The 11,192-nt window shown below is 42.6% G+C and overlaps 1 protein-coding gene across 2 annotated transcripts in view; it reads right to left on the reverse strand.

The window, feature by feature from the left end:
* RAPGEF4 (Rap guanine nucleotide exchange factor 4) overlaps positions 1 to 9,059 on the reverse strand; it is a 391,851-nt gene extending 382,792 nt beyond the window's left edge. For both annotated transcript variants that reach the window (XM_006151126.3, XM_006151130.3), the window contains exon 1: positions 9,038 to 9,059. The gene's annotated coding sequence lies outside the window, so the exon portion shown is untranslated. The remainder of the gene's footprint in view (positions 1 to 9,037) is intronic.
* Between the last annotated feature and the right edge of the window lie 2,133 nt (positions 9,060 to 11,192).

Genomic DNA, 11,192 nt, shown 5'->3' on the forward strand with positions numbered 1-11,192 from the left:
AGAGAGAGAGAGAGAGAGAGAGAGAGAGGGCAGGGGCATCCTTTGCTTCTCTTTGGGGCAAGGAAGCAAGTGAGTGCCCGCAGAGTGGTGCCGACACCGTGAAGGTGGCTCTGCCCCGCTCCAGTCAGATTGGATGTTTGGCTGGATCTTTCTTGGTCATCCTGTCCACTGAATTATTTCCATCCTCTTTCTTCATCCTCAGTCTCTCAGGACTCACAAAGCAGAATTTCCTCTCCCTCATTTGTGAATTAAAGGTACCTCTCCCCACTTTCCCAGTCCACAGTGCACAAAAGTGGATTTCACTCTTACTGAAGAAAAACTAGCTGCCCTGGAGTTGAGCTGGCCCATGAGAGTAAGCAGCTACTGTGAAAAGGCTGTGAAATTTCATAAACTCGTGGAGAATTTTCATTGAAAATGGAGGATCTTGCCAATCTTTCCCTTCCTGGAGGACCCAGAAACCCATTTGGGGAACCCCAGCTAGGCTGAACATGCAGCTAGGCACCCCTGTCCTCTGAAGACTGTAGGCTTCCAGGCTGTGTTCAGGAGTCCAGGCAGCAGGCTGAGCGGAGGTGATCCAGCGGCCTTCACACAGGCCTGCAGATCCTGGGGCACACGGATCCCAGCTGCGCTCTCAGTTGAAAAGAGTCCAGGCCTGGATAACCTTGCCCCTGAAATCCTAGGGCAAGTAAAAGCAGCACCAGAGACTATAGCCCTGAGTACCTATTAGATCATGTTGTCCTCCAAGTGCTCCACATACCTAGGCCATGAGCTCCCATGCATCTGGGGACCACAATCAAATGTCTCCCAAGACATTGCAAATAGATAGCAGCTGAGCATTAATCTTTTTTAAAAGACAGGATATTACTAACATCGCATTACTAACATCACTAAGAGATCACTCGACATTACGTGCCTCTTGATGGAACTACACAACAATTCTCTGAAGTATTCTTGCCCCTAAACTAAATCTAAATCCAAATATCAATTTACAAAAAATACATTGGACAGACGGATATGTTAAAAGATTGGGGGGTGGGCAGTAGGTGACACAGAGGTTAAGGCAACTAGATCTCACATGGCTGACTTTGTGGTTCAAGTCCCATACCTGGCAACATGACGCAGGCCAAAAATCCCAAGAGGAGACAGGAGGAGAAGGGATTGCAGCACAGCCATTCTGCTGGGGGGTGATTTCTCACTTTCCCTCTCTCTCTAGCAAGTGCACATGCCCTGTAGCAAAAACTAAAAATAAAACAAAATAAACAGTTGGGAGTATCCACAGTACAATGGTTAAGCTCTGTGCATTGAGAAGTAGATTCTACATGGCTCTCTGAATTTTTAATTCAGGCCTCATTAGCTTAAAAAACTGGCCAATGTGAGTGCCCAAAATCCCAACAGGATAGAGAAATAGAGGAAAATAGATTGTAGCATGATCACTCGTTGTTGAGGGTAGGAGGGTGTATACTTTCTTTATTTCTCCCTCTGGCAAAAAAAAAAAAAAAAAAAGACTCTACGGGAGTACAATGATAACTCCAACTGTAGGAGACTAGACGGTGGCGCATGCTCTGGGAGCCTGATATCCATGAAACAGTTCTAGATTCACATGGAGACGTCCCCTGGGCATGCTGGGCACACATGTGCACATGATCTGAGGCTGGCCAACCACTGAGGTGGATCTCAGCATGAAGACTCTGTCAGGAGTGCTGTCTCTCTTTCTTGATCATAGAAGAAATAAGCAAATTTTAAAAATTCAGACTGTAAAAAAAAAGTACTACTTTCTTCAAGAAATGTATTCTAAGGAAGGAAAAAAGGGGGGGGGCAGACTTAGAGACATACCAACTGAATATAGTTTATTTGGATCCTGACACAAACTGTAAAAAGGAATTAATGTGCTATATGAAGAAATCTGAACACTGATTGGATATTTAATTATATAAGGGAACTGAAGTCAAATCCTTACTTTTTAGAGCTATATACTGAAATACTTACAGAGGAAATAATAGTATATGTGAGATTTGCTTCCAAATATTGGGTTGTCGGAAGTCATAACATATTTTCCTATGCAAACATGTGTCATAGCTTTTCCGATGACCCAATAATTCTTGGGCCAGTGGGGAGTGAATGCGAGTACAAACGAAACAAGACTGGCTGTGGGTTGGTGATTGGTAGGCAGGGGAGAGAGCAGTACAAGAGAGTTATACTGCTCTCTCTCCTTTTTGTATATTTTTACATTTTTCCATAATAAAAAAATGATTGTTTTACTTGTACTTTCTTAAAAATATATTAGAAAAGAACCATATAATGTCTTTTAAAAAACAAAAGTACAGACCAGCAGGTGGGGTAATGGTTATGTTGCTGGACTTCCAGATGGTCGATTGTGGTTCGGGTCCCAGATCCAGAGGTTTGAAATTCACGCTGGTCGCATGTGAATGAATGCCCAAAATCTCAAGAGGAGAATGGAGGAGAAGGGATTGCACCCCCTATGGGGGTATGATTTCTCACTTTCAGTCGCTCTGTCTTTCTCTCTGGTGAGAGTGTTTTGTTATAACAAAAATCTCTCAAAAACAAAACAAAACAAAAGTAGGGACCAGCAGGTGGCACGATGATTAAGGTGACTGAATCTCCACATGGCCCACCATGGTTCAAGGTCTGAACTTGGACTCCTATGTGTGCATGCCCCAAATCCTGAGAATGGAGCGGAGACTTCAGGGTGGCCATCCCCCCATGGGGTAATTTCTCACCTTCCCTCTCTCTGTCTCTCTGTCTCTCTGTCTCTCTCTCCCCCTCCCAGCAAGTGCATGTACCCTATGGCAAAAAAATAAAAAAAAAAAAAAAAAAATCACATTAGCCAGGAAATGTAGGAGGTACAGGAGAGGCAGATGGAGACCGTGCCCTTTAAGCCCTTTCCCAGGCAAGAGAGCTGATTGAAGGACCTCCCTAAAAGGCTGCAGAGCCCACTCCATCCCTGAGAAGGAGAATCATGTGGCCATCTCACCCTGCTCCCATTAGCACCTCCTATGGTCAGGGCAGACTCTGAACTTAGAGATGCCATGGTGAACAAATCCAGGGTCTTAATGTCAAGTGATGTGGAAAGAGAAGTGGAGTTGGACTTCCTCTGTGCTATTACAGTGTCGGACAGAGGGTGCTGGGGGATCACAGGTAATGGTCATCTAACTGCAAGAGGTGGCGGTCAGGCTGTTCTCAAGGATTCCCAGAAATATCTATTTATAACCAAATTTCCGGGCTCGGTCACTCTTAGAAGAGAATGCACTCTTCTTAAGGCCAGAAGATGTAAGTGTCCTGACCTCCTGGCAGTGTTGTTTCTCATTGTAAATGCATGAAGAAGATTTCTGATAACAACTGGACGTCTCATTCAGTTTGCCGAGAGACAGAACGCATTAGGCAAAAGACGTGACTGCCCACCTCTCAGATATTACAGATCCTATTGTCAAATTAATAAGCTGTCTTTCTGGGTTTCACGGTCTCAGAGAGTCTAGTGCCCATATACCAGGCTCTGCAAGATGCATTCATTCTTGATATAATGACAAGTAATAATTCTGAGAGAGCAAGACCAGCTCTGAGCCCTAGAGAATGCGCCAAGGTAATGTCATCCCTGGACCACCTGGTACACATCGGCTTCCCCCAGGGACTCCCTTCTGCTCTGAGTGCTACTTTGATTGTCAGTATTCCTCAGGGTAGGACCACATCTGATGCTTCTTTGATATGAGTCATTTTCTCTCATCATGTGGGCTACAGAGCATTTTGATTTTTAACACATGTGTTCCTTGATTTCTTCTGCTCATTCAACCACATCAAAATAGTTAACATAACATCTATTTGAGGGTAAAGTCAGATGCCAAAAAAAAATGTCCAAGAGCTATTCTTCAAATGAAACATGCATACTTCAAATTCCTCAGTTACTTTTGTGAGATCACAACCTTTTTTTAAAAATAATTATTTAATTTTTTATTATTATTATCAACTTGCTATAGGGCATGTGTGCTTACCAGAGAGAGACACAGAGAGAGAAAGTGAGAAAGCAAGTCATCAGTCTGGAACTTGAACCACAGTCAGCCATGTGGGCGTACAGCACCTTAACCACCATACCACCTGCTACCCTATAAGATCACAACCTTTCTTATACAAAAGAACTTCAAAATCATTGTGGAAAACTGGAATTAAAGAACAAGTTTATTTTGGTGCAAAAGATTTTGAAATCCATGCACAGGTGTTTCATAAAATGCACTTTTTGAAGACCTCTCTGACATGCCTACCATGTTAACTTCATCTTCTGCTTTGCCATGTGATAGCCAGTGGTCTTCAGATAAGTTGATCAAATGAGGACTTCCCAAATATTCTTCTAATTACAGAACAAGAAGCCAGAATTCTAAGGTCGCATTCCGAATTCTTCCCAAATGAAGACGAATTCTCTCATCTGCAGTGGTTTCTCTGTCAATCACCTAGCGAGATGCTTTCATCTACACTAAGGGGTGACAAATGTTTTCTGTAAAGGTCCACATAGGAAATAGCTAAGCTTTGGGGACCACACAGTCTCTCCGCAGCTACTCAACTCTGCCTCAGACAGTATGTAACCAAATGAGCATGGCTGAGTTCCAGTAAAACTTTGTTTATGGGCACCGCAATTTGAATTTCATATAAATTTCACAGGTCACAAAGTTTCTTCTTACTTATTTCCAACCATTCAAGAATATAAAAACCTTTCTTAGCTCAGGAGACACACAGCAGCTGTCAGATCTGGCCCACAGCCCGCAGTTTGCTAACCTCTGCTCCATCATAATAAATCCCACAGTGATTCGCAATGCATATGAGAATGTGTAAGGCCCCTGTCCCTTCACAATACTCCTTTACTAGACGTGAGGACTATGCTCTATAAGTGATTCTTAAATTCACAAGTAGCAAACTTAAACCTTATGAGAAATACATTTTCATGAAAACTGAACAATTATCTGAACTGGACTGACAGCCTAATGGCTAAGGAAGCCTGATTCTACATGGCTGACCACAGTTTGGATCCTGGCCCTGGAGACTTAAAAAACACACTGAGCATGTGTGCCCCCGAAATCCAAAAGGGATAGAGAAACGGACAAAGGACTACAGGATGACCATGCCCCATTGGGAAGGGCTCTCCCCGCCCCCCGTGTCTCTGAGGAGCACACCTGTTCTCTGGTAATTTACAAAAATTTCATCAGAAATAAAAATAAATTAATTAAGTTAAACAATGATGAGCACATCAAGAAAATAAATAAATGTAAAAAAAAAAAAAGAAAGAAAGAAAGAAATGTCATTTTACATATCTTAAATCCCAAACTGTGTAATTCATTACTATTTATCATCCCTGGTCTGAAAAATTATAAGGTCGCATTCTGGACTGCATTGGGTTCGCTTGTTGGTCTCTGAGACCTGAAAGTTGACAACTTCTTTGCATCCGGGAGGCTGCTCCCAGCAACCCTGCAGCCCTCACCATGCCACAAAACAAATATATTGAATTACATCATAAATGGATACTGTTTGAATTACCATGAGAAAAAGTGAAAAAAGGAAAGTCGTGAGGCTCATGAACGTTCAAAGAAGGCAAAAAAGATGATTGGTCTGAAGGCTAAGCTGAGAAAATACAAAGGAAAAGACTATCAAGATGCATGAAAAGAGGAACACCAAACAGAAGAATGATGAAAAGACTCCACAAGGAGCAGTACCTGCCTATCTGTTGGACAGAGAAGGACAGTCCCGAGCTAAAGTATTTTCCAATATGATTAAACAAAAACGGAAAGAGAAAGCAGGAAAATGGGAAGTCCCTCTACCCAAAGTTCGAGCCCAGGGAGAAACAGAAGTGTTAAAAGTTATTCGAACAGGGAAGAGAAAGAATGAGGCATGGAAGAGGATGGTTACAAAAGTCTGCTTTGTTGGAGATGGCTTTACTAGAAAACCACCTAAATATGAAAGATTCATTAGGCCAGAGAGCTTAAGCTTCAAGAAGGCCCACGTAACACATCCTGAACTGAAAGCCACCTTTTGCCTGCCAATACTCGGTGTAAAGAAGAATCCCTCATCCCCACTATATACAACTTTGGGTGTTACCACCAAAGGTACTGTCATTGAGGTGAACGTGAGTGAGCTGGGCCTTGTGACACAAGGAGGCAAGGTTATTTGGGGGAAATATGCCCAAGTTTCCAACAATCCTGAACATGATGGATCCATATATGCGATCTTACTGGTTCAATAGCAGTTGCATACAAGTAGCTCCTTGTAATTTTTGAAGATGATACACCAATCTGGAAACCATCATGACTGATGTTTCTGAATATAGCCAGTCTTACACGTCTGCAGTCATCAAAAGATTATTAAATTGTATAAAAACATTAAAGTGGCCTGGTTTTACCAAAAAAAAAAAAAATGTAAGGTCTATGAGATAGTGATGAGCTTATTTTGTTTTAACAATATGTCTGCTGAGGGACCAGCAGATGGCGTAATGGCTATGTCGCTGGACTCCCATGCAGTTGACTGCAGTTCAAGTCCCGGATCCGGTGGCTTAAACTCATGCCGGGCACGTGTGTGTGTGCCCAAGATCCTGAGAGGAGAATGGAGGAGAAGGGATTGCCGTGTGGCCATCCCCCCGGGGGGTGATTTCTCACTTTCTGTCTCTCTGTCTCTCTCTGTCTCTCTGGCAAGCGCATGAGCTCTATAGCAAAAACCTCTTAAAAACAAAACAAAAACAAAAACAAAAACAGTATGTCTGCTGAAACATTTTTTAGTGTGGTTTGTCTATCCAAGTGGTCAATGTCTTTCTGGTTTTAGGATTAGTATTTGTAGACTTACATCTCTTCAATTCCATTATAGCCCAAGACTATGAATGCTTGATTCAAAAAAGGTTTGGACTGGGACCAGCAGTTAGCGTAATGGCTATGTCGCTGGACTCCCACATAGTAGAACGCGGTTCGCGTCCCGGACCTGGTGGCTTAAACTCATGTCGGGCGTGTGTGCGTGCGTGCCCAAGATCCCAAGAGGAGAATGGAGGAGAAGGGATTGCCGTGTGGCCATCCCCCCGGGGGGTGATTTCTCACTTTCTGTCTCTCTCTGTCTTTCTGGCGAGCTTTGTTCATTTGTTTATTTTGCTTTGACTTGCATTGCATACTTTACTGCTACAGGTTTTATATTTTAACTTCCCTTTTTATTTCCAATCTCTGGATTCCTCTTTTTCTAGAAATCCACAGCAGTTGTCACTTGAGTGATGTATATATTTAAAGTACACATCCCAGTTATGTTACATTTCCAATTAAAAGGTCCCAGCATGGAGCCAGCAGGTGGCATAGTGGTTAAGGTACTGGACTCCCACACAGCCACCCATGGTTTGTGTCCCCGACCTCGTGACTTGCTTTCTCACTTTTCCTTTTCCTCTCTCTTTGGTCAAGTTAAAATAATAATAATAATAAATAAAATAAAATAAATAATTCTTTAAAAAAAGAAAGAAGAAGAAATCCCAGCACTACATCCCTAAATAATACAGAGGCGTTCAGTTCACTGTACCATTTCTTCTTCCTCTGTGCATATTTTAAAATGTCCATGAAAAGTCTTACAGAGCACACCTCCCTATACGTTAGATTAAGTCACAAGAGGAATTTGTGGCTGGAAAGAAGTTAGCGCATTCATACACCACACCTCTGTATGTTTGCTCAGGGTGCTTCCTCTGTCAGGCATGGTCTCCCTGATTCTTTGTCTGTAAAACGGGCTTCAACCTCTGAAGTCCAGACAGGAACCTGTGGGAGGCACCTGGACAGACTAAGCACTCTCTCCTCTGCATTCCCCAAACACTTTACACATCGCCATTAAAGCACTTATCTTAAGTGTGGTTAGTTGTTTATGGGGTTGTTCCACCCCCATCCTCCAAACCAGCAAGACACTCATTTTTTCTTCCCTCCATAATGCTCAGTGCAGAGCCAGGTATCAAGATTGCATTTCTCAGAAATACTGAGAGCAATGTCCTCATTAAGAAGGGATTTCAAGGAGCTTTCTAGCCAAATTCCACCAGCACTCTCAACCCTCAACCTGTCTTTTTTTCTTTTCTGTCTTTGCTTCATACTTTAATAAGTACAAAAAGTACAAAGTATTCAATATATAAGCAATTAGGTAAGCTTGGCACTGACCAAAATATGTAAGTTAGGGGATACAAGTGTCTATCTAAATTCTATTCCATTTTTTGACAAAATATTTATTATAGTAATTCAATTTCTCATTTGTCATTTTGGAAGTCCTTTCTTGTAAAAACAATTTTTCTGTCTTATGACAAACAGTCGTTACAGTGATTACTCAGACCACCATGTCAGATAACTTCAATTTCTTCCTGAGACACAAGTTTCCTTCGGTGTTTCTGAGGTCAAGTTTTTATTATTTCTGCATGTCTCAGCTAATCTGAGATTTACTCCCCTTAAAATGCTGTGATGGGACCAGCAGATGGTATAATAGCTACATCACTGGACTCCCATGTAGTCAACTGAGGTTTGAGTCCTGGATCCGGTGGCTTAAACTCACACTGGGTGCACGTGCATGCATGCCCAAGATCCCGAGAGGAGAATGGAGGAGAAGGGACTGCAACATGGCCATCCCCCCTGGGGGGTGATTTCTCACTTTCTGTCTCTCTCTGTCTTCCTGGAGAGTGCATGCACCCTATAGCAAAAACCTCTCAAAAAAAAAAATAATAAAAATCTGTGAAACTGCAGGAGAGTGGGATGATAGTCCTGTTAATCTCAAAGCTTCTGATACCTTATGTTTATGACTGTCTCTCCTGCCAGGAAACTTTATTAATAAATGTCATGTGTCAGGCCGGCAGGTGGCGTGGTGGTTAAGGTGCTCAACTTCCCACATGTCCGACAGTTGTTCTAGTCCCAGACCTGGCAGCTTGCTTTCTCACTTTCCCGCTAACTCTCTCAGTCTCTCTCTGGTCCAATTAAAATAATAATAATGGTGATGAATAAAGTTAAATAAAATCAACCTAAAAATAAATAAATGGCAGATGTGACTTGATTACCTGCACGACCCTGCTGGCAACGCCGTCTTGCTCCCCATCATGATCCCAGAGAAGCTACCCTCTCTTAAAAACAAACAAACAAACAAACAATCTCAGTAAATATGCAACTTCGAGACAAATTCCCCAAGGCCCTCAATGAGATGGCCACTCCTAACCTGTTCATAGCAATTCTGGCACCAACACTGCAGAACATACAAGGTTCTCTCAACACCACAAAATAAAACACTTACAAGGCAGCTTTCAGTTGTCCAAGTACTCTCACATTTTTTTCTTTCTTTCTTTCTCTTTTTCTTTCTTTTGTTCTTTCTTTCTTCCTTTCTTCTTTTTTTTTTTCTCTCCCATTTGTCCACTCATTTCTGGGAGGGAAGATTGATATTCCTATCCTTTTTCAGACACTCAAGGAGGTAAAAATGCCATGTCCAAGGTCAGAACTGGGGACTATCCTGGTCTTAAAACTCTCTACTTCCTGGTCATAGCACTTCCTGCACTCACCTAATGTCAAGCTCAGTATTTGTAGAGGGTTTTCTTTATTTTTTTTCCTAGATTTTTCCCCCTATTATGAATGATGGTATTATATTGTGGCACCATGTGCTAAAAAATCCACTCTGAACAAAATCATTTGGGCAGATACACAATATGAAAAGGCAGAGTCGAACAGGCCCCATTGTGTGCATACCGCTCTGCGATTTTGTCATCAGTACTTATTGACTGAAGGGTTTCCAGTGAATTACCAAGTTTTCAAAAAATGGCACGCCATGCATTTCTACAAATAGAAATGTCATCTAGTATCTAAAAATTCTACTCCTGAGGAAGAATTACTATTCAGAGGTTAAGCGCAAGATCTTGATTTTCTTTTCTATTGTAATTCATGTTTCCTAAACTCTTAAATGAAGATGATCACATTAGCAAACTCTATACTTAAATATATTTAGTGCCTCTATGTAATTCTGTACGATTTAGCCATGACTTCAATTCTCTTACGTTTACTGCATGCAACTCTTGTGATATTAGTACATATCATTTTAGACATAAATAGGGCACTGCCTGCCAGAACATCTTGCTACAGTACGATAACTGAAAGTCAAGATTATTGCTCAGATATATCAAGCTATTCAAATGAGCTACCTTTAGCTTTTCTTCAATTACTTCATCTTTTTCAACAAAGGTCCCTAATAGGAGAGTATGCACAGCATGTCACACTTAAGATTTTCGAGTTTGATCTGGTTACGAATCTGTTAATTGAAAAATTTTCAATATGGCAGAGCACAAAATATTTCCCACGAATGCAAATAGAGATGGCATGAGATAGCTGCAAGATGGGATCACTGCCCCTCTGCATCAAACTCCCAAATCCAGAGGCAGTTCACTCAGCGAGATTTCTCGCTCAGTTCTTGAAAGTTCAGATGCATCACCTTTTAATCAGGGCAATAAACTATAATTGCTAACACACTGTGTAATGTTTACTGCTAAACCTGCAATCTGGACAAACAGAAAATTATGCTGTCAGAGCCTGGAAACAATTGCAGTCCGCTCTTAACACCCAGCACCTCCTTAGAGAGAGCTGTCGTCAGGAGTTACATGCTTTATGGTTTTAATTTTCTAGAGTAAGGGTCCCTTCTGGAGAAGCAGGTATTAAGACGAAAGCAGCCTCCGCGTGACCTTCCTAACAGGAGACCTTGAGCAAGCGACTGCGGGGGCAGAGAGCTGTGAATTTCAGCAAGGCACTGAACAGCTCCACTAGGTCCCTCACACTTTGCTTTCAGGAACAACAACAAAAAAGAATGTTACTCTGCACCTGCCTGTCCTCCACCCCTCCTTAAAACTTCAATTACATTTACCCCTAATGGTATGAGACTAGCCGGAAGAAGGTATGTGTCCGTTCTTCCGTCCCGTGATGCCAAGAGAAAATAACCCCCCCCACCCAAGAGTGAGCCTGGAGTCGCGGCGGGGCCAGGGGGCTGAAGAGGCTGGTAGTCCGTCCCCCCACTGCGCTGCATTTTCTCCACCACGTGTAATAATCTCGTGCAGGTGGCACTCACGAGAGGCTGGCGTCTGTGTCCTCCTGCATTCGGGACGAGGACCTTAGCCCCCTCCCCCGCTCCGGAACCCCGGCCACCCGCAGCCCTGCCGCGCTGCGCCCTGGTCCAGGGTTGCG

Source organism: Tupaia chinensis, unplaced genomic scaffold (genome assembly GCF_000334495.1).
Source record: "Tupaia chinensis unplaced genomic scaffold, TupChi_1.0 Scaffold000314_1, whole genome shotgun sequence".
NCBI lineage: Eukaryota > Metazoa > Chordata > Mammalia > Scandentia > Tupaiidae > Tupaia > Tupaia belangeri.